The sequence below is a fragment of the Theropithecus gelada genome, chromosome 3, assembly GCF_003255815.1.
Source record: "Theropithecus gelada isolate Dixy chromosome 3, Tgel_1.0, whole genome shotgun sequence".
NCBI lineage: Eukaryota > Metazoa > Chordata > Mammalia > Primates > Cercopithecidae > Theropithecus > Theropithecus gelada.
Window position 1 is genome coordinate 76,668,473 of NC_037670.1, and position 24,241 is coordinate 76,692,713.

Consider the following 24,241-nt stretch of genomic DNA (forward strand, 5'->3'; position numbering starts at 1 on the left):
TGAAGGTCCTAGGAGGATCTGGATCAGTGTCAAATCCAAAGAGGTAACAAGATGGATACATGGTGACTTTCTTCTTCAGGGCTCAGCTTAGAGGGGGCAAAAAATGACCTCCAGCTTCAACTTGAACCACTGTAGTGCTCGTCTTGCTTTCCTCTTGCTGCGGAGAGCTGCTGCAGCACCCACGCATATGCACACGGCATGCACTTCTTTTGCTAATGCATGTTGCACCAATATGGCTGTAAAGTGACTGTCACTGAGGCAAAATAAAATTGCACACAGTAGGATGAAGAGTGGAAAAACTATCCACTTCAAAGTTTGGCGACCAGCTCCTCTAACTCTGCCTCAAACACAACCCCTTCTCTTGGGGTCACACCTCCTTGTCCTTCACAAGCCTTGGAGCACCCCACTCGTTTCTTTCTCTAACCACCCCTACGAGTGAGAGCCTCTTGGCTTCCTTCCGAGCATATCACCGCTCTCTCCCCTTAAGGACTCTCATTCAGCCCCACTGAGGTAGCTTACACCTCTACCCAGAAGACCCCAGCATCTGTACCCATCGTCAGTTGCTCTCCTGAGTTTTAAAAGCACTTCCCACTACCTCCTTAACATCTCTACCTGGAGGTCCCCTTAGCCCCTCACATCAGCAGGTCCCAAAGGGAACGCATTGTTCCTTACCCCAACCAGTGCCCATCTTGGCCCAAAGCACTTCTATCCTTCCCGCTGCTCGAACTCCTTCCTCGCCTCCCGCCAGCACATTGATTCCACTGTCGCGTGTGTCTGGGGTGCTTCCTTTCTGTTCTCCAGCCACTGCTGCAGCCTGTTTCAGAGTCCCGTCTTCTCTCATGGGGGGTCACTGGCATAGCTTCTAAGAAGTCCGTCACTGGACTCACCCTGCAGCTATTCACTAAGTTCACTGTCATGGTCATGCTGATGCACCCCTCTGTGGTCCTCCAACTGTGGTCCAGGGACCAGTAGCCACAGAATCACCTGAGAACATGCTAGAAATCCTAGACCTACTAGATTAGCAGCTCTGAAGTGGGCCCAACTATCTGTGCCTGAACAAACTTACTGGAAGATTCTGATGCACGCTTGGGTTTGAGAGCTATTGTGGCTGCCCAGGTCCTCCCTCAGCCTCTGCCCCAGATCCTGGCGGTGTGTGAGCAGCCACCACTCTCCCAACACCTCTGCTGCAGAAAGCCGCTCTCATGTCCCCTGGACAGCCCACATCCAATGGCTGGGAGAGGCCAGGGTCCAAAGCTCTGGTCTTTGGCCTCACATTGCTTTATCTGTAGGAGGGAAGATGAAGCACCAGCAAGTACTGAGCCAGTCATTTCTACAGGGACAAGCGCTGTGGGGAAGATGAAACCAGACAAGGGGAGGGAGAGTGCTGAGAGGTCTACTTTAGAAATGGGCTATTCTAGGAGTGATGCTGCTTTTACACTTAGTCACGTAAGCATCTATCTTTCTCCAGCAGTGGACTCCACAGGGCAGGGACTGTACCTGAGTCTCCTTTATAAACCCCTACCTGGCACAGAGCACAGCACCCAGCGATGCTCTCAAGCATCTGCTGGTGAATCAGAAAACTCAAGGCAAGATTGCAGTCTTCAAATCTGTGCATGACAGCATGACAAACAAAGCAGGGGGCGAGGATGGGGGGTGGAATTTCTCCTTAGGCTATTATCCAAGTAATTGCCTCCATTGTAACCTGACTCTGCATATAGATATGTTCTATGCTGCTGAGTTTGTCTGGGAAGCATTCTCTCTGGAATTTGCTCAACCGTGACTTTTATGGGTTCTGCTTTCAACACAGCCCAGAGCAGAGTGGCTGTGGAGAGAGTCACTGCTGACAGCGGTGAGGGAGTGGGGAAGGTGGAAAGGGTGGGGTTTCACCCGGGATGAGTCCCCTTGGCCAGATGCTCCTGGCTGGAAGCCATCCTCGGATGGGAAATAAAACACTTTGGAAGATGCAGCCGGAATTTATCGACTATAACTTTAGGGATCCTGCGAGGAAATGTACTTCACAAAGGGTCCCATTTCCTGCCAGGGAATCATTTGCTTGCTGAGTGATCATTAGTGCCGCATCCAAGAAGCATTAAAAACAGAGCAGCTCTCCAGTGCCCAGCTGGTGCTTCGCTGTTCTCCACGCAGGGGGTCCCAAACCTGGTTGCTCATCAGAATCTCCTGGGACGCACCCTGGAAAGCTCTATTTTTAAGAAGCACCCCCCGCCCGCCCCCCGCCAAGGGATCAGCCAACCAGGTAGGTCAGAGAGGCCTAGCCGTGGGGGTGGAGAGGGAACACACCATGGTGCTGTGACTCCCTGTCTGCAGGCAGTGGTGCCACCAGGATCGTTCTTTTCCAGAAATCTAATCTCTCCTAACCCTCAGATACCTGAGGACAGTTGTATCTCCCATTCACACCCAAACCCCACCCCAGCTTCGAAAACCCCTTCCTGGCAACACCATTTTGATGGGAAGGGTCGGAAGTGTGAAGAGGTGGCCCAGGCTGACAGCACTGATTCCCATGCTCGTGGCTCTCACAGGTGGTCTTTTGAGCTGGTCACAGTGTAAGCACCAGTGTCACCTGGGAACCTAATTCTCAGACTCTACCCCTGACCTACTTAACTAAAGACTCTCAGGGGTGGGGCCTAGAAGGCTGCATTTTAACAGCCCCTCTAGATGACTCTGACAGGTTCAAGTTGATTTCATGGATGAAGAAAAGACATTCTCATTTTTCTTTGCTTTCTATTAATACTTAAAACTTTTCACTCACAGGTAAAGCTCTAGGAGCCGTAAGGAGGCAGAATCCCCGACGCTTAAGGGCCATCTTTATTCTCTATGCCTGAAACCCTGTCCTTAACAACCTCTCTCAGCCCACAGAGCAGATCACCCCTCACTCTGCCTTCTTCTTCAGTATTTATGTTATTGGGGATAATTAATAACTTGAGAGACGACGGAGGTAAGTGTTTATGGCTACAAGCATTCTGTGTCCTAATTTTCATGATCAGAGTTAAGGAAGGAGTAAGTATTTTCTTTTATTTCTAGGACTGAAAAAAGAATTGTTAACTTAGCTATCTGCACTACCTATTCACAGAAAACCTAAGGAGGTGAGCGCCTTTCAGACCCTTGCTACTCAAAGTGTGGTCCACGGACCAGCAACATCAACCTCACTTAGAAGTCTGCCAGAAATGCAAACTCTCAGGCCTACCCTAGACCTGCTGCACCAGAATTGGCATCATTTTCCCAAGACCCCAGCTAAGCTACGAGTTTCTCAAGCTGGAGAATCCTGATTTAGAGCCTTCCTGTTGACCTGTACCAAGGCAGATGCCACTGCACGCACCGTCTTTATTATTCCCGGCACAGCCCACGGGAGGTAACTGCTACCAGTTATTCATGAGCACAGTGCTGCACAGAAAGGTTAAGCCCAAGCTCGAGTTCAAATTCAAGGTTACACAGTTAGCGGGAGGGTCTGAACCCAGGGCTGGTTCCTGTTGCTCTACTTCCTGGCCTCAACAGGTGGAACAGGGGAGGCAGGGCAGATTCAAAAGGGTTGGGGCTGGCCCCCTCTACTGAATCTTTGGCTCCTTTCTCCCAAAAATTTCAAACGAAAACAAAAGCATCCTCTGAGAGCTCTCAATCTGAACTCCACCTTCAATTGTTTTATGTAGAGCAGCTCGTTCTCACACTTTTTGCTTTGCCCACAAAAGGAAGAAATAAAACTCTTATGTAAAAGCAGTCCACCAGGGCAGAAAGGTCAAAATGGAAGAGGGAAGGTTTGTGTTCATCACAAAGCGTCCCAGACCAGTCTGGTCTGCAAAGCCCAACTACTGCCACCCCACCCTCTCGGGTTTCTGAATCCCCAGTGGCTAACTCATCACCTATCCCCATCTGGTTCTTGTTTTTAAAACCATGGATTGGTGGACCCGCATCCCGGATTGACTGAGTCTGGTTCTTTGAGGTTCTGGCCAAGGTTGGTACTTCTAACAAGTTCCCCCAAGTAATTCTAAACTACAGTTTGAGAAAAAGCTCAGGCAAGGCTAGACAATTGCCGATTTAGCACTCCTAGTTTTAATTCCTGTGGCCTGGGAAGACAGCTTTCATTATTCCAAACAAACAAATACTATTTTGGCTCTCCCGGGACCCGGTATCTCAAAAGCCTCTGACTTGTGGCTGTTAACAGATAACCCTGTGAGGTAATGTATGAGGCAATATACCGAGCCTGTCACACTATGGCACACAGTAGGTATGCAACGGGCATTTGTTGAATGAATGAATCAGTGGAATCTCTCCTAGGGATCCCAGTTTCTCTCTCCCAGAATCAGTTATGAGAGATACCAGTGAGCTAGATTTGTTTCTCCAGCATCAGACCAAACTGGGTAAAATTGGGTCTTTTAGCATGCTAATGCATTATAATTAGTGTATAACGAGCAGTGAAGACAACTAGAGGTCACTTTCATTGCCATCTTGGTTTTGGGGGGTTTTGGCTGGCTTCTTTACTGAAACCTGTTTTATCAGCAAGGTCTTTATGACCTGTGTCTTGTGCTGACCTCCTACCTCATCCTGTGACTTAGAATGCCTAATCACCTGGGTATACAGCTCAGTAGGTCTCAGCCTCAGTAGGTTACCCAGCCCCTATTCAAGATGGAGTCACTCTGGTTCAAACACCTCTGAAAGTCAGATATTTAAACTCCAATCTATGAGATGTACAAGGTGCCGGCATTTAGAAATGCCAAGTCCTAAGAGAAAGACTACTTTGGCTACACCCTTGGGCTGTGCTGCATCTTGGTTCAGCCCTGAATCAGCTGACTGCAGTGGCAAAGGGTTCTAAGGCTTGAAACCAACAGATTTGTTGCTTGTGGACCTTTGGACTTTTTTTTCCTCCTACTTTGGCTCCTCCCTCTTTCTGAAAAGAATATTCCGTAATTCATCTGGTGCTGACTAGGAAATAAAAATAATAAAGGTGGGTCGGGCGCGGTGGTTCACGCCTGTAATCCCAGCACTTTGGGAGGGCGAGGCGGTTGTATCACAAGGTCAGGAGTTCGAGACCAGCCTGACCAACATGGTGAAACCCTGCCTCTACTAAAAATAAAAAAAATTAGCTGGGCATGGTGGCACGTGCCTATAATCCCAGCTACTCAGGAGGCTGAGGCAGGAGAACGGCTTGAACCCGGGAGGCGGAGGTTGCAGTGAGCCAAGATTGCGCCACTACACTTCAACCTGGGTGACAGAGTGATATTCTGTCCCAAAAATAAATAAATTAAAATAATAATAAAAATAAAGGTGCTCCAACTCCACTCAGTGGTCTGTCCAGCCACCACCAAGTTCAGAGGTCCTTTATAGTCTTTCCCTTCCAGTGAAATTAAAGTGCATCCTGGGACTCTGTGAGCAATTTATAAAGATGTGTTGCTAATCTTGACTACACAGCCAGTGACAGAATATCAATAGTACTGGTAGGCATTTTAAAGTAAACTCCGAACGGCCATCCTCATCCTGCTTCCTGGATGGGTGGGGAGGGCATGTTTTCATTTTGAACCCTCTAGGTCAAATTTCCAGATGAAGCTGCTACACCGAGGTGGGTGTTTCACTTGCTTTCCTGACTCTGGACGTGACTTCCCTTTGACAATGAGTTTTGCACATGGTAACAATTTCCTGTGTGTTCTCAGCGGTAGCACTGAAAACGCAATCTATTTTGGTGGATGAAGATGCACAAGTGAGTTCTCCTTAAAAAGATAAATCCTTACCATAAAAGTAAAGAAGCCCTTGTCTTAGGCCATGCAAGGTCAGGAGACTGAACTTTCATTAAAATACAATAGGACACAGGGCAAATGACAGAGGCAATATTTTTAGAAATGTGAACGGTAAGCAAGGGCATCCTCATGCCAGGAGCTTGCGCATGGGGATGTTAACAAGCGATATTAGAAGCTACCGAACCTGAGGATATCTGTGGGCGAGCACATGGGGGCTCAACTGAGGAATGGCTGCGGTCATCACAAAATGTCAACGGAGGGACAGCATTAGGAAAAATAGCTAATGCATGCTGGGCTTAATACCTAGGTGATGGGTTGATAGGTGCAGCAAACCACCATGGCACGCATTTACCTATGTAACAAACTGCACATCCTGCACGTGTACCCCAGAACTTAAAAATAAAAGTCAATTTATTCTATGAGAAAAGTAAGAACACAAAAGCCAAATAATGTCCAAGTATAAACTAAATATTAACCATGTTTGGCCTTCTAAATAAAACAAAGAAGCCTGCTACAAAGTTTTTCTAGGATATTTAAAATATCAAGATGTTGATATTTTGAAAAACCACATGGCCTACAGGGCAGAAATACACTTTCTCTGCTGAGGTCTACTGAGTACCAAGTGAATTCATGGTTCTTAGTGGCTTGTACAGGCCCTGGCTCTCCTTAGGGCTGAGACAGGAGCTCCCACACTGGATGTAACATGGTCATAAAGCAAGAGCAAGGAGTATTTCAACCTTCTTTCTCCCTCAATCTGTATGACAGAAAAGATTTCTCATTGGCTCATGCCCTTAAAAGAGAAGAGACGGGTTCCCGCAGAGCCAAGATGAGGTGTAGCTACCTTTGCTCCAATGCAAATGCAGGTATGCATCCCAGAGGGGGCAGGCCCAAGGTAGGGCAGGGAGCAATGTGTCTTGGGGCTCCAGAGCCACTTTGAACCCTCACACAACACTACCACAGTACTGCCTCTAGGATCCATTCCTACAGGCCCAGCAGCTCAAGGAGGGAGAAGAGGCAGGCCATTCCCTGGGTACACTTAGAGGCTCAGTGAGCAATTATCCTTTTCCAATAATGAAAGAATGAACTGGGCTTGCTTCCTTGTGGCTTCGGAGGTTTCCTCAGAGGGCCACATTTATGGGTGGAAGGAGAGGGGCACAGAGGAGCTCTGGGACCCTGCACACATCACTGAACATCTTTGTGCCTCAGTCTCCCCATCTGTTAAGTAAAGGGATGGGGGGAGATGACTCCAGCCCAGAGGACCTCTAGTTCTAAAAGTGCATGATTCTAGAACTCTGGGAGGAAAAGGCAGGAGGGAGGGGCTAGCATAGAACTGAGAGAGGAAATATGAGTCTCATAAACATTAAAACCCCTTTCTCCCTCCTTCTCTGTGATAATTACCATGTGAGCTCCACCTAAAGACCCCTTGCTAAACTGCCTGGAATAAGAGCTCACTTTTAAGCTCTTATTTACTTAGGTAGTAATCCCAAGAGGTTAATTTGGGTAAATCCAACAATGGTAAGAAGACACAGGTGGCCAAGGAGCTATAACGAGGTTAGCTCCTGAGTCCTGTTTTTTTTTAAAAAATAAAGCCAGGGGGAGGAATGGGGAGAAAAAGGGAACCAACATTGACTAAGTACCAAGGACATGGCAGGCGCTAACCACAGCTCACATTCAGTCCTCATGACAACCCTGGGAGGTTGGGAATAACAGTCCCATTCGACACATGATGAAACCAGGGCTCAGAGAGGTAACATGGCCGGGTCACTCCCTGCCACTCAGAAAACAGAAACCAATCGACCCGTGAGGGGTGTGTGTGTGTGTGTGTGTGTACGCATGCACCACATGCATTCCAACTTGTGAGTTCCCTGGAGCAGCACAGCCACCACCCCGCTGAGGTCAATTTCGTCACTGATGCCTCGGGTCACATAGGCCCTGATGACCCAGATTTCACAGAGAGGTCAGTACATCAGTCAACGTTCCTCCCAGGAGGGGCCGGGGCTGGTGGGCCATGCCCACTCCATGTCACATGCCTAGCATTCAGAGCTTTGTAAGGAAGCCCTGTTCTAAATGCTCAGGTCCCACCCTTCCTTGTCAGAGGAGCCACGGGCTTCCTGCTCCTGTGCCACAATGCGCCACTCGTAGGATGGCTCTTCCCCGTTCTTCTTCCATGGGGGCCAGGAAGGCATTCTGGATGACGGTGCATCCTTGTTTAAACATTCTTATCATGCAGAGGAAGGTAGAAAGCAAACAAGGAGACATTTCCTCAGCGCCCACCACCAGCTAATTATTAGCTGCTTTTACAGAACCAAGGGAAGTGACACCCACGTGCTCTCCCGCCACCAGCGACTGCTGGTTCTGTTAGCCTCTCCATGTGCCGCAAAGACACCAACCACATGGTTCCTGAGCAAGATGGTTACAAAGAAGTGAAGGGAGCACCAAAAAAAAAAAAAAAAAAAAGGAAAGTAAAAGAAACAACAACAGAAAAACGTTTGCAAGGGCAATTATGACACAGAGCAAGATGCACTGGTGAGTTTGTGGAGACTGAAGTGAAGTTAGGAGGAGGGAGGAGCTGCGAGGGGTGCAAACACACTCCTTACAGACTCTGCACTTCCACACTGTGGCCATTGTCATCAGAGTCATCTTCATCACTCATCTCTGCCCTTTAGGAATGTTCCAAAGGTTCTTTACTTCTCCAAAGGTCTTTGGATGCTAAGACTCTTAATCCTAGATGGGAATTAAGACTTCCATAGTAATTTCATGGGCTTTTTTTTTTTTCTTTAAATTAATGGCAGGGGACAGTGGTTCATGCCTGTAATCCTAACACTTCGGGAGGCCGAGGCAGATGGATCACTTGAGGTCAGGAGTTCAAAACCAACCTGGCGAACATGGTGAAACCCCGTCTCTACTAAAAATACAAAAAATTAGCAGGGTGTTGTGGTGGGCGTCTGTAATCCCAGCTACATGGGAGGCTGAGGCTGGAGAATCGCTTGAACCTGGGAGGTGGAGACTGCAGTGAGCTGAGATCATGCCATTGCACTCCAGCCTGGGTGACAGAGTGAGACTCTGTCTTAGAATAGAATAGAATAGAATAGAATAGAATAGAATAGAATAGAATAGAAGCTTATGTTCCTTACACCTTATACAAAAATTAACTCAAGATGGATTAAAGACTTAAGTGTAAGACCTAAAACCATAAAAACCCTAGAAGAAAACCTAGGAATACCATTCAGGACATAGGCATGGGCAAAGACTTCATGACTAAAACACCAAAAGCAATGGCAACAAAAGCCAAAATATACAAATGGGATCTAATTAAACTAAAGAGCTTCTGAACAGCAAAAGAAACTATCATCAGAGTGAACAGGCAACCTACAGAATGGGGGAAATTTTTGCAATCTATCTGACAAAGGGCTAATATCCAAAATCGACAAGGAACTTAGACAAATTTACAAGAAAAAACCAAACAATCCCATCAAAAAGTGGGCACAGGATATGAACAGACACTTCTCAAAAGAAGATGTTTATGCAGCCAACAAACATATGAACAAAAGCTCATCATCACTGGTCATTATAGAAATGCAAATCAAAACCACAATGAGATACCATCTCATTCCAGTTAGAATGTTGATCATTAAAAAGTCAGGAAACAGGCCGGGCGTGGTGGCTCACGCCTGTAATCCCAGCAAGGCAGGTGGATCACGAGGTCAGGAGTTCAAGACCAGCTTGGCCAACATGGTGAAACCCTGTCTCTACTAAAAATACAAAAAATTAGCCAGGCGTGGTGGCGGGCACCTATAAACCCAGCTACTCGGGAGGCTGAGGCAGGAGAATGGCTTGAATCCAGGAAGCGGAGGTTGCAGTGAGCTGAGATTGCGCCATTGTACTCCAGCCTGGGTGACAAAGCGAGACTCTGTCTCAAAATAAATAAATAAATAATAATGATAAATAAAAAGGAAATAATAGCTTGCTGGAGAGGATGTGGAGAAACAGGAATGCTTTTACACTTGGTGGAAGTATAAATTAGTTCAACCATTGTGGAAGACAGTGTGGCGATTCCTCAAGGATCTAGAACTAGAAATACCATTTGACCCAGCAATCCCATTACTGTGTATATACCCAAAGGATTATAAATCATTCTACTATAGAGACACATGCACATGTATATTTATTGCAGCACTATTTACAATAGCAAAGACTTGGAACCAACACAAATGCCCATCAATGATAGACTGGATAAAGAAAATGTGGCACATATACACCATGGAATACTATGCAGCCATAAAAAAGGATGAGTTCATGTCCTTTGCAGGGACATGGATGAAGCTGGAAACCATCATTCTCAGCAGACCAATACAGGAACAGAAAACCAAACACCACATGTTCTCACTCATAAGTGGGAGTTGAACAATGAGAACATATGGACACAAGGCAGGGAACATCACACACCAGGGCCTGTCACGGGTGGGCGGCTAGAGAGGGATAGCATTAGGAGAAATACCTAATGTAGATGATGGGTTGATGGGTGCAGCAAACTACCATGGCACATATATACCTATGTAACAAACCTGCATGTTCTGCACATGTATCCCAGAACTTAAAGTATAGTAAATAAATAAAGGCTTATGTCCTGCTATAAATAAATATAAGTGCGGGACAATTTATAAAATAGAGACTCAGAAAAAATTAAGTATAATACCACTGTGCAAAGACCACTACTGCTAATATTTTTGGTGGAATTCCTTCCAGGCTGTTTCCTGTGCATTTTATCAATATATCTTATCTGTCTGAATACACACACACACGCACACACACATTCTGCTTTTCCCACTTATACTGTGCCATGTTATCATAAGCTCTTTTAAAATCACGTCCTTCCTGGGCCATCTAACCTGCTGTTGTTCAGTGTGCCATCTCCTTGGTGGCGAAGCTTTCATTGGCTGGAGGAAATTTCTGCCTTTTTGAGGTTCATTTCTAATCAATATGAAACATCCTAAAATCACCTAGCAAGGTAGCAATAAAACTTCACACACCATGCCCTCTCATGCTCAAAATGATTTTTATCTATATGTTTAGAAAAGAATCCTGGGTAAGAATTTCAAATGACAATATCTTTGTTTCCAAAAGTAAATCAGTAGGTTTTCGTTGCTGGGTTTTGCTTTATTGTTTTAAATTTTAAATTAGAATAGAGATGGGATCTCACTATGTTGCCCAGGCTGCTTTTGAACTCCTGGGTTCAGGCGATCCTTCTGCATGGGCCTCCTGAAGTACTGGGATTCTAGGAGTGAGCCACTGCGCCCAGCCTGCTTTGTTTTAATATACCTGCCTGTGATAAACAGATGGCAGCACAGGGGCCTGGGGAATGAATGACCAAAGACATTAACCCCCCAAAACATATGATCAGAAAGGATATGACTCTTTAGTTTTTTAGAGATGGGGTGTCTTGCTATGTTGCCCAGGCTAGACTCCAACTTCTGGGCTCAAGCCATCCTCCCGCCTCAGCTTCCTAAGTAGCTAGGACCAGGTGTGAGCCACCACACCTGGCTTGACTCTTTCCTTTTTAAATTGCTGACTGACACAAGACAAGAGTCTTCATAAATAGCTTAGTTTTTTACATATGAAGACAAATCCTCACCTTAATTTTTTCCCTCTAGCTTTATTTATAACAAAGTGGTTCTTTAGATAATTTGTCTTGACATCAACCTGTATTTGTTAGGACCTTCAGGAGCGCATGAAGCCCTAAATAAGTTGAGTAGCTTGGTTATCTGTGTGTTTAAAATGGCCATGGGATTGCCAAGCCAGAACTTGGTGGGAATATCTACTGCCCACTCCAGTGCTTTAAACAAACCCATGCAGACTCCAGCAGGAAACACTACTGCCATCACTCAGATTTCTCCTCTATGAGAAGAGTTCTTCCACGTCCTGAATGCTTAAGTCCACTCATTATTTAACAGTAAGGTTAAGAACACAGACTCTAGAGAAAGGCTGCCTGGATTCAAACTTTGGATCTACCACTTACCAAGAGTTCTGACTTTGGACAAATGACTCATGTATTCTGTGCCTCTGTTTCACCATCTGTAACAAGGGGCAAAGAATCATTGCTGCCTCACGTATTTGCAATTTCTAATGCAGGCAGCACAGGCCTGGCACCCAGCAAGTCTCTGTTTGTGCTCTCCTGGTTGTTAGATGCACTGGGCTGCTCCCTCAGGCCTAGACTACAGAGAGACACATCCCCCTTCAACATTCCACACTTGGCAGCACAATTTCTGAAACACACCAGCAAAGGAAGGAGGCAAGAATCATGGTTGGGGCCAGGAGCCAGCATTGCATACTGGGAGGTAGAGCTCCCCAAAATAAAGCACTGCTGGCATGGATAGAGGGATGGGAAGCTATGGTTGGTAATATCATCTGGTGAGGAGAATGGACTCATCTGATCATTTGACAAAAACTTAGCAAGCAGCTGGGTACGGTGGCTCACGCCTGTAATCCCAGCACTTTGGGAGGCCAAAGTGGGTGGCTCATGAGGTCAGGAGTTCGAGACCAGCCTGGCCAACATGGTAAAACCCCGTCTCTACTAAAAATACAAAAATTAGCCTGGGATTACAGGCACGGTCGTGGGTGCCTATAATCTCAGCTACTTGGGAGGCTGAGGCAAGAGAATCTCCTGAACCCGGGAGGCGGAGGTTGCAGTGAGCCGAGATCACACCACTGCACTCCAGCCTGGGTGACAGAGCAAGGTTCCATCTCAAAAACAACAACAACAACAAAACAATAAGTACCAAACGGGGCCATCCTGGGCTAGATTCTTATCTTAGTCAGTTCAGGGCTGCTACAAGAAATACCATAGACTGGGTGACTCAAACAACAAATATTTATTTCTCACAGTTCTGGAGGCTGGAGGTCCAAGACCAAGGTTCCAGCGATTCCATTCCTGGTGAGGGCTCACTTCCCAGTCTGCAGACGGTCACCTTCTTCCTGTGTCCTTGCATGGCAGAGAATCATCTATCTCATGTCTCTTCTCACAAGGGTACTCATCTCATTGATGACGGCTGCACCCTCATGACCCAATTACTTCCCAAGGACTCTACCTCCAAACACCATCACACTGGGGATTAGGACTTGAACATAGGAAGTTAGTGGGGGGCAGGGGATACAAACAGCTGGTCCATGGCAATTCTGGAGCTATCATGGGGAGTAAAACAGACATGGTCCTTTGCCCAACATGAGCTTACAGTCTTACGAATAATCACCTGCACGTACAACTGCAGCTGGGGCCTGGGCTGCAGAGGAGTGGTTCCAGGAGCTTGTGTTTATCCAGGACAGTCTTGGTGTTGGTGTTCACTTAGTTGGGGAAAGCTTCTCTGAAGAGGTGATGCTTGAGCTCAGAACTCAAGGATAAGAGGAGTTAATTAGGCCAAGAGGAAGAGAGAGCATTCTAGGCAGCACAGACAGCATGTGCAAAGGGCCTGGGATGGGACAGAGCATGGAGAGTTTGCAGGACAGAGAGGCCAGTGTGGCTGTGGCACAGATAGGGAGGGAGGGGGCAGGGTGGGGAGATGAGCTTGCAGAGGCCTGGCCATGCAGGGACCCCCATACCCTGAAAGAAGCTTGTTTCTTATCCCTTGAGCAATCCTAAGATCACCGCAGGGTGTGAAGAGGGGATCTGAATTTTGAAAAGTCCATGGGGCTATGGTATACAGTACCAGTTGCAGAAGGGCCAGGGTGGCCACAAAAATGCCAGCTGAGTACTGCAGTAACAGAGGTAGCTTGACTGGGAGGACGGCAGTGGGCAGACTCCAGAGATAATAAGGACACAATGTGCTTGGCACCAAATAAGTGAGAATTGTATTCAGACAAATACTTGTACATGAATGCTCATAGGAGCACTACTCCCAGTAGCTTGAAGAAGCAAACGACCCAAAGTCCACCAGCAGATGAATGGAGAAACACAATGTGGTATATTCATGCAAGAAAGTATTATTCAGCCGTGAAAAAGCAATGAAGTACTGATACACAGATGAACCCTAAACACATTATACTAAGTGAAAAAAGCTAGACACAAAAGGCTACATATTGTATGACTCCATTTGCACAAGACATCCAGAGTAGGTAAATCTTACTTTGGACAGAATCTAGATTGGTAGGTGCCACGGGCTGAGGCGAAAGGGGAAGGGGGAGTGACTGTTTAGTAGGTTTGAGGTTTCCCTTTTGGATGATAAAAATATCTTGGAACTAGATAGAGGTGATGGTTGCACACGATGTGACTCTCCTAAATGCCGCTTAATTGTTTACTTTAAAATGGTTGATCATTAATTTTATGTTATGTGAATTATACATCAATAATTTAAAAAGTGACTTGAGTGATGGGCTAGGTGTTGAGGGTAATACAGAGGAACCACACCGTCATTCAACAAACACTGAGGATTTCGCATGAATGGGTGCTGCTCTAGGCTACCGCTGTCGTGGAGCTCTCGGTCAGGGGAGAGACAGGAGTTCAGTGCCCTGCCCTGGGAGGCTGGCTGCCTCTAGACTAGAAGGATTCAAACGTCTCTCCACATATGGTTACTGAGCACCTAGGAGAGGAATGCACAGTCCAGTAATTCTTGGAATACTGGCTCTTTGAAGTGCAAAAAAAGACACTTTTAGGGCAAATAAAATAAATACTTCTTTCCAAATTAGGCGCTAAATTTGTGAGTAATTACTGAAATGAATTATTCTAAGTGGAAGCAAGTCTGAAAATAGCATTGATTTTTGGAGGGCTTTGTGGCTATTTTGTGGGAGTCTAGGAAAGTTACAGGCAGCGTGGCAAACCCCAAGTGAGAGCGAAAACGCTGGGATGGCCACGCCATGATTTGCACCAGACATGCCCTTCCATAGATTCTAAGGTTTACATCGCCTGAGATGCATGCCGGCCTGGAAGGAAGGCTGAGAAGGCAGAGTTTCACTTGGCACTTCCTACTGAAATGCTGAACCCCAAATCTGGCAGGAAATGCCAGCCATGCCTGTTACAACATTGAGCTTGTAAGCAAAAAGGGATCTGCCCCAGGTTTGCAAGATGATAACTTGTTTCCTCAAACAAACCATGTTGATTTACCCAACCACCGCTCTCCCTTTCTAGAGTTTTCTTCCTCTTTGATATTTTCAAGTTTACAGGCTGAAAGAATGTGTAAGACAGATACAGGAGACAGACGGTTTCCTAACCCGAGAAACCACCCAACAAGAAAACTGAATAGTAGGAGTATGTTTAAGAGAAAGGGCAGGGACGAGGAAAAGGAAGACGGAAGAGAGAGGAAGCCAACACAAAGGGGAAAGGATTAATAATTATTTAGGTACTCAAATCCAAAGAAAATGAGTTATGAGTAGGACCAAGTCAGCAGTTTACAATAGCTCCCCATTCCTACCCTCTTACATGAACACCCACTTATTTTTTTAAACCCCAAGGATACATTTTCTCTGTCTGTAAACACTGAAGACTAGTTCACTCTCAGGCGGGCTCTAGATGGCCAGGCTCCCAGAACTTCCCAGGCATATTTCTGTGAAGAAGCCAGAGTTGTTCAGGAATTGTCACATTAAACAGAATTAGGACTTATGGACCCTCAGGGAAATTGCTCTGGTTGCAATTTTTCTTATGCAATGCCAGCCTTCAGCTATTTTAAATGGTGTTTATGCAGCCGGCTCTGCTCTGCGGTGGCAATAATCATAAAAATAAAGACTTCAAAGCCCTGGGTGAAAGTCCTACTGATTCATGACTTATTTTATTTTGATCTGCATTATGTCAAATCCTAGTCTTTACAGCCTGCATGTTTCCTATTTTATTTCAAGGCAAATCACACAGATTTTTTTTTTTTTTTTTTAGTGTGGGCAGCAAGAACTACAGGTGGCAGTTCATGAAACAGCATTCTCACTTTGGAGAATGTCCTGAGAGTCACTGGTTCTCAGTTTTCTTTCGTGCTAATGGGAGAAATGGAAAGCCAAATCCCCAAGCTATCTTTTAGTTCAGCTCCCTTCCTGTGAAATTTTTGGCCGCAGGCTCTCAAAAATAGACAAACTGTTTGGTGCTAGTTTCACAGGCTTTTCTGGCTCCCTCCAACATACTGGGCACTGTGGGCCAAAAGCAAACTGGACACAGAGGAGGAGAGACGGGTTACAAAAATCAAATACCAGGCAAGGACCATATAATGGATGCCATGACAGTGTCCTGCAGGCCAGGAGGAGACACTTCATATTAATGACTTGGAACCACAGCAGCTTGCATTTCCTAGAATGCTCACCCTGTGCCAATGCTTCAGGCCCTTTACACACGTGCCACGATGTGGTCCATGTGATGGTTCTGTGTGGGTGGGAGGTGTCATCATCCTTGCTCAATAGAGGATGAATGCAGGGCTGAAGGGGTTAAGTAACAGACTCAAGATTAACCACAGGGTAAGTGGCCAGGCCAGGACCCAAATCCATGTCTATCGTCCTGACTTCACTGCGGGCTTCCCCCTGAAGCAACTCTAAGGAAGGAGTAATAGGATCAAGCTTGTGTTTCCGAAGGATTACTCTGCTAACAATATAAATGAGGAACTGTAACAAAATGAAACTAGAGAGACCAAACTGTAATTCTGTATGTCTTAGCTTTTCTTCTTGCTTTAAAATTTTTTAGAAATTTCACTTTTCTAGCCATAGTATGAATACCAATTAACTGGTGTGAGCTTTATCTATGTAAAAGTCTCTCTCCTACAAACATATATATTATAATTTTTTCATAAATAAAAGCTGGTTTAGTGCTGTTTCCAAATAAATTAAGCAATGAAACCGTCAAAAATGTCCCTGCCACATCCTGAAATGAAGCATAAAAATACTAGTTACTTCCTCCCCTCTCACTCGCAAACGTATCCTTGCAAAGCAAGTGCGGGACAAGAATGTGTAGGTCAAGAGAAACAAAACAAACAACTGATACATAGCAATGTATTCTCCCACTAGGAGATTTAGGCAGATGGATGGAGGGAGGGAAGACAGAACTTACCTGCTAGAGGTGAGCTATAATACAAAACTGTGGTCTCATGAATTGTAATCATGGGAGAAAGGCCCTGATGCTCTCCCAGGAGCTGATGCAAATGTTGGGATTTGGGCAAAGCCCCAGAACGTGACATCTTCTCTTCCAGGTTTACCCCTTCGAATTGTACATGCTGGGGATCTTGTTTTAATCCTGGACACTTCCGACCCCTGAAGATCCCCAGAGCTATACACATGGGGAAGACGCTCTGCTCTGTGACTCAACAGCGCTTCCACGGAGCCTCTTAGATAGATTTCTTGACTGTCTCCTTGTGGAGGGAGCCACTGAGAGGTGAACTGAGAGCAGGTAATTTCAGAGTCACTCCTATGTGAGGTCCCGCTTTTTTTTTTTTTTTTTATTGAGACAGGGTGTTTCTCAGTCACCAAGGCTGGAGTGCAGTGGTGCAATCACAGCTCACTGCAGCCTCAACCTTCTGGGCTCAGGCAATACTCCCGCCTCAGCCTCCTAAGTAGCTGGGACTACAGATGTGCACCGCCACACCCGGCCAATTTTTGTATATTTTGTATAAATGGAGTTTCACCATGTTGCCCAGGCTGGTTTTGAAACTCCTGGGCTCAAGCAATCCTCAGCCTCCCAAGTAGCTGGTGCCACAGGCATGCACCACCATGAACAACTAATGTTTTTTATTATTTTATTTCTTGTAGAGACAGAGTCTCCTATTGTTAGAGCATGTAGCTAGTCAGACACGAGCAGGACAGAAGAGAGCCCTCCCCTACCCCATACACCACGACTGTCAGGCGACCATCAGGTGACGGTCAGGCGGCTGTAAAACTATCTCTCGAAAACAATAATTGGTCACAGCTGCCCCCAGGGACAGGCAGTCTCCCAGCAGATAAACACCTGAAGCTGGTGATCAGCAGCTTCCCCATAAGATCTCAGGAGCTGGGTGAGTGGGCTCAGGAATGTGCACTTAGAGGCACAATGGCAGAGTTTAACTGGTATATGACCTTCCTCCAGGAACACTCGACTGGTACCGGCAAAATGCCTCAAGTGAGCATGTGGACAACTTCACTAAACACACTGTACATGCTCCCCTCCCAAGTGCTGGCAGCCCACTGGGCATGAGGACAGCCCACTCCAAAAGAAGAATCACAGGAGATGAGACACAACCCCCTGAATACATGCCAACATATGGAATCCCAAGACAAAGGTCAAACCATGCACTTGAATCTCTCAAGTCACTCACTTGGCCCTCTTCCAAGTGTACTTTACTTCCTTTTGTCCCTGCTCTAAAAGTTTTTAATAAACTTTCACTCTTGCTCTAAAACTTGCCTTGGTCTCTCATTCTGTCTGATGACCCTCAGACAATTTTTTTTTTCCTCTGAGAAGGGAAAAACTGAGGTTGCTGTAGATCCTATGGATTCCCCATTACTAACAGTACATTGCCCAGGCTCGTCTCGAACTCCTGGGGTCAAGTAATCCTCTGCACCTCACCCTCCCAAGATGCTGGGGTTATGGATATGAGCCACCATGCCAGGCTAATTCTGCATGTAAAAATGAGTCTGCATTTCATGGACAAGAGTTAGGTGGGGCAGGCCTTCGGGCACGGGGAAAGAACAGGGCAGCAGCAGAGTTGGTGGGTGGGGGGAAACCAAGTCCAGGATCTAGAAGGGAGTTTTGGATAATGCTTCTAAGGGATGTCAGTGAACGCTTTTGAATTTCTACAAAGATGGAGCAAAATTTCTGAAACAAGGTTGGATGCATTTCCAAACATTTGAAATCTTGTTCAGGCCTAAACTCATCATTTCAATGCCTCCTGAAGGTTAATAAAAAATATTTTATCAGCTGTAGGAATTACTCATTCCAAATGCATTGTTAGCAATGTGACAGAACTCTCCACTGAATTATTTTCTGGCAAAGCAAGCTTTAATGGCCTGTTCAATCATGATAATTTTACCTGCTGAGAACATCAAGCATAAATGTGTTTAGCAACGTAGTAAAAACAGTTTCACCTGCCTGCCCTTCTGTTGCACTTAAAATTACTGACTAGCCCAAACTTTGCTGAATGCAAAGTCATGTTCTCCAGAAATGAATGAATGAATCATTAATGAAAAGTCTCAGAATCCTCTAAAAAAGTGAATTGAAAGTTCTCTCAGCACCAAGTCATTGTTAGCATTTTCTGATAAGAGGTATTTGAAGGTGGACTGAAAAAGACAGGAAATTGCATATAACTCCTGTCATCATGGCTATGTGAGAGTTTGTATGAGGTGGTGGCTACGTGCAATAATTCTAAAGGAACGGCAGTGAGTTGGGCACATTTTCTTTCTGCTAAAAAGTAAAATAGAGTTAAGAGACTAACAAAGCAGGAGGGGAAAGTGCTTAGGATATACTCAAGGGCAAGCAGAGGCCCTTCCAGTACTGGAAAAATCCCAGAGCAGACCTTCTTCCAACCCAATAAATGGACTCGAACAGCAACTTTCAAACATTCTAGACCATGACTCATAGCAACAAATACATCTTTATATGGGAACCTGGTATATTCTATTTTTCTGCCTGCCAACGGTCATCCATCCACCCACCCATTCATCCATCCACCCACCCATTCGTCCACGCACATATCCACACATACATCTGTACATACACAGCCATTCCTCGGTATTCATGGAGGACTGGTTCCAGGACCTCCCTCAAATACCAAAATCCACAGATGCTAAAGTCCCTGATACAAAATGGTACAGTATTTGCGCATAATCTATGCAAATCTTCCTATATACAATTACTTATAATACCTAAAACAATGTCAATGCTATGTAAACAGATGTTATACTGTATTGCTTGGGCAATAATGACAAAAAAAAATTCTGTACAAGTTCAGCAGAAATGCAACATTTTTGTTTTTGAATATTTTCTTTTTTCTTTTTTTTTGGAGACGGAGTCTCGCTCTGTCGCCCAGGCTGGAGTGCAGTGGCCGGATCTCAGCTCACTGCAAGCTCCGCCTCCTGGGTTCACGCCATTCTCCTGCCTCAGCCTCCCAAGTAGCTGGGACTACAGATGCCCGCCACCTCGCCCGGCTAGTTTTTTGTATTTTTTAGTAGAGACGGGGTTTCACCATGTTAGCCAGGATGGTCTCGATCTCCTGACCTCGTGATCCGCCTGTCTCGGCCTCCCAAAGTGCTAGGATTACAGGCTTGAGCCACCGCGCCCGGCTGTTTTTGAATATTTTCAATCCATGGTTGGTTGAATCTACAGACGTGGAGGGCTGACTATACTGAAACAAAGACTGGGGGAAATTTACTAAAATGATTTCATGATCTATCATTTGAGAGTCAAACTCAGGTCTTTCTCACTACAAAGTCCTTGATCTTTCTAGACTATCACAGGCTTTCCTTTTTGCATTTTATCTTTGCCAAAACCATCTGAAATGTTTTTGTTGGACTTTATGCAAATAATGCCTTAGAAATCCCCTCAAGCAAAGGAAACTGTCACCAAAGCCAGTCCAGCTCTGGGACACTAAAGAAGTATGAGTTGCTCTTCAGAAGCCCAGAAGTGAAATACCACACTCAGTAAATATGGTGGCCTTCAGCCCCCAGCAACACACCCAGCTTTCAAAAATCACTCGTTGCCAGAAAGATTAACTGCTGAATTTTCATCAGAAACAAAGGAGGCCAGAGGCAGTGAAATGGCATATTCAAAGCACTGAAAGAGAAAAACTGTCAACCAATCTTACATCCAGGAAAACTATCTTTCAAAAACGAAGATGAAATATATTCCCAAATAAAAACTGAGAGAATTTGTTGCTAACAGACCTGCCTGATAAGAAACCCAAGAGACCGATTTTTAGGCTGAAAGCAAGTGACCCCAGACCAAGTGGAGTCCCTATGACAAAACGAACAGCATCAGCAAAGGTAATTATAAAAGACACATATGTGCATATTTCTTCTCCTTCATTTCCTTAACTGATTTTAAAAGCAGCTGTACAAAACAATATGTACATGATTGTATTGCTGGGCCTGTAATACATACAAATGTAATACAGGTAAAAATAATGGCACAAAGGAGCTACATGGGATTAGAGATATATTGGAGTAAGGAAGTATACCCAATGGTAAATGAAATTCACAGGAAAAAATGAAAACTAGAAACAGCAAACAAAGTGGTTAATATAGCTAACTCTGTAAATATACACTATTCTACTGTCTTATCTACTTTAGAAGACATAAAAATAGATAAGATAATAAGCCGGGCATGGTGGCTCATGCTTGTAATCCCAGCACTCTTGGAGGCTGAGGCGGGAGGATCACTTGATTCCAGGAGTTTGAGACCAGCCTGGGCAACATAGAGAAACCCTGTCTCTACTAAAAATACAAAAAATTATAATAGCTGGGCATGGTCGTGTGTGCCTGTAATCCCAGCTACTTGGGAGGCTGAGGTGGGAGAATCACCTGAGCCCAGGAGACTGAGGCTGCAGTGAGCTGAGATGGGGCCACTACACTCCAGCCCAGGCAACCACAATGAGACCCTGTCTCAAAGAAAATATATATATACACACACATATGAATAATTATTATAACAATGTATAGTTCAAGGTGTAACATGTATAGATGCATAGACAATAGTACCAAAGAGGGAAAGAGGGAATAGAGCTATACAGTAGTAACGTTTCTATATCTTACTAAAATTAAGAGAGCACAAGTCTGAAATAGAGTATAAATTTGAACTAAGTACAAATCTGGTAAGTTAAGATATACATGGGGAGGCTGGCAAGATGGCCGAATAGGAACAGCTCTGGTCTGCAGCTCCCAGTGAGATCAATGCAGAAAGTGAGTGATTTTTGCATTTCCAACTGAGTACCTGGCTCATCTCATTAGGACTGGTTAGACAGTGGGTGCAGCCTACAGAGGACGAGCTGAACCAGGGTGGGGCATTGCCTCACCTGGGAAGCTCAAGGGGTTGGGGAACTCCTTTCCCTAGCCAAGGGAAGCCATGAGGGACTGTGAGGTGAGGAATGCTGCATTCCAGCCCAGATACTATGCTTTTCCCACAGTCTTCACAACCCACAGACCAGGAGATTCCCTTGGGTGCCTACATCACCAGGGCCGTGGGTTCTGAGTACAAAACTGGGCGGCCGTTTGGGCAGACACTGAGCTAGCTGCACGAGTTTGTTTTCATACCCCAGTAGCATCTGAAATGCCAGCAAAACAGAATAGTTCACCCCCCTGGAAAGAAGGCTGAAGCCAGGGAGCCAAGGGGTCTAGTTCAGTGCATCCCAACCCCACAGAGCCCAGCACGCTAAGATCCACTGGCTTGAAATTCTTGCTGCCAGCACAGCAGTCTGAAGTCGACCTGGGACGCTGGAGCTGGTGGGGGGATGGGTGTCCATCATTACTGAGGCTTGAGTAGGCAGCTTTCCCCTCACAGTGTAAACAAAGCTGCCTGGAAGTTCGAACTAGGTGGAGGTCACTGCAGTTCTGTTTATAGATAAAACTCCCATCTCCCTGGGACAGAGCACCTGGGGGAAGGGGCAGCTGTGGGTGCAGCTTCAGCACACTTAAATGTTCCTGCCTGCCAGCTCTTAAGATAGCAGTGGATCTCCCAGCACAGCGCTCAAGCTCTGCTAAGGGACAGACTGTCCTCAAGTGGGTCTGTGACCCCTGTGCCTCCTGACTGGGAGATACCTCCCAGCAGGGGTCAGACACCTCATACAGGAGAGCTCTGGCTGGCATCTGGTGGGTGCCCCTCTGGGAAGAAGCTTCTAGAGGAAGGAACAGGCAGCAATCTTTGCTGTTCTGCAGCCTCCACTCGTGATGCCCCTGGAGTGGACCTCCAGCAAACTCCAGCAGACCTGCAGCAGAGGGGCCTGACTGCTAGAAGGAAAACTAACAAACAGAAAGGAATAGCATCAACATCAACAAAAAAGATGTCCACACAAAAACCCCATCTGAAGGTCACCACCATCAAGGACCAAAGGTAGATAAATCCACAAAGATGAGGAAAAACCAGTGAAAAAAGGCTGAAAATTCAAAAAAAACCATAATGCCTCTTCTCCTCCAAAGGATCACAACTCCTCACCAGGAAGGGGACAAAACTGGACAGAAATTGAGTTTGACGAACTGACAAAAATAGGCTTCAGAAGGTGGGTAATAACAAACTCCTCCAAGCTAAAGGAGCATGTCCTAACCCAATGCAAAGAAGCTAAGAACCTTGAAAAAAGGTAGAGGAATTGCTAAGTAGAATAACCAGCTTGCAGAAGAACATAAATGACCTGATGGAGCTTAAAAACACAGCATGAGAATTTTGTGAAGCATACACAAATATCAATAGACAAATCGATCAAGTGGAATAAAGGGTATCAGAGATCAAAGATCAACTTAATGAAATAAAGCATGAAGACAAGATTAGAGAAAAAAGAATGAAAAGGAACAAACAAAGTCTCCAAGAAATACAGGACTATGTGAAAAGACCAAATCTACATTTGATTAGTGTACCTGAAAGTAACGGGGAGAATGATACCAAGTTGGAAAACACTCTTCAGGATGTTATCCAGGAGAACTTCCCCAACCTAGCAAGACAGGCCAACATTCAAATTCAGGAAATACAGAGAATACCACAAAGATACTACTTGAGAAGAGCAACCCCAAGACACATAATCATCAGATTCACTAACGTTGAAATGAAGGAAAAAATGTTAAGGGCAGCCAGGGAGAAAGATCAGGTTACCCACAAAGGGAAGCCCATCAGACTAACAGCTGATCTATCTGCAGAAACCCTGCAAGCCAGAAGAGAGTAGGGGTCAATATTCAACGTTCTTAAAGAAAAGAATTTTCAACCCTGAATTTCATATCTAGCCAAAACTGAACTTCATAAATGAAGGAGAAATAATATCCTTTACAGACAAGCAAATGCTGAGAGATTTTGTTACCACCAGGCCTGCCTTATAAGAGCTCATGAAATAAGCACTCAGTATGAAAGGAAAAACCGGTACCAGCCACTGCAAAAACATACCAAAGTGTAAAGACCATTAGCATGAAGAAACTGCATCAACTAACAGGCAAAATAACCAGCTAATATCATAATGACAGGATCAAATTCACACTTAACAATATTAACTTTAAATGTAAATGGGCTAAATCTCCCAATTAAAAGACACAGACTGGCAAATTGGATTAAGAGTCACCACCCATCAGTGTGTTGTATTCAGGAGACCCATCTTACATGCAGAGACACACAAAGGCTCAAAATAAAGGGATGGAGGAATATTTACCAAGCAAATGGAAAGCGAAAAAAAAAAAAAAAAAAAAAAAGCAGAGGTTGCAACCCTTGTCTCTGATAAAACAGACTTTAAACTGACAAAGATCAAAAAAGACAAAGGACATTACATAATGGTAAAGGGATGAACGTAACAAGAAGAGCTAACTATCCTAAATATATATGCACCCAATACAGGAGCACCCAGATTCATAAAGCAAGCTCTTAGGGACCTACAAAGAGACTTAGAATCCCACAC

The 24,241-nt window shown here is 45.3% G+C and overlaps 1 protein-coding gene across 2 annotated transcripts in view; it reads right to left on the bottom strand.

Moving 5' to 3' along the window:
- EEPD1 (endonuclease/exonuclease/phosphatase family domain containing 1) overlaps positions 1-24,241 on the bottom strand; it is a 146,838-nt gene that overhangs the window by 17,176 nt on the left and 105,421 nt on the right. The gene's annotated exons all lie outside the window — the stretch shown is intronic.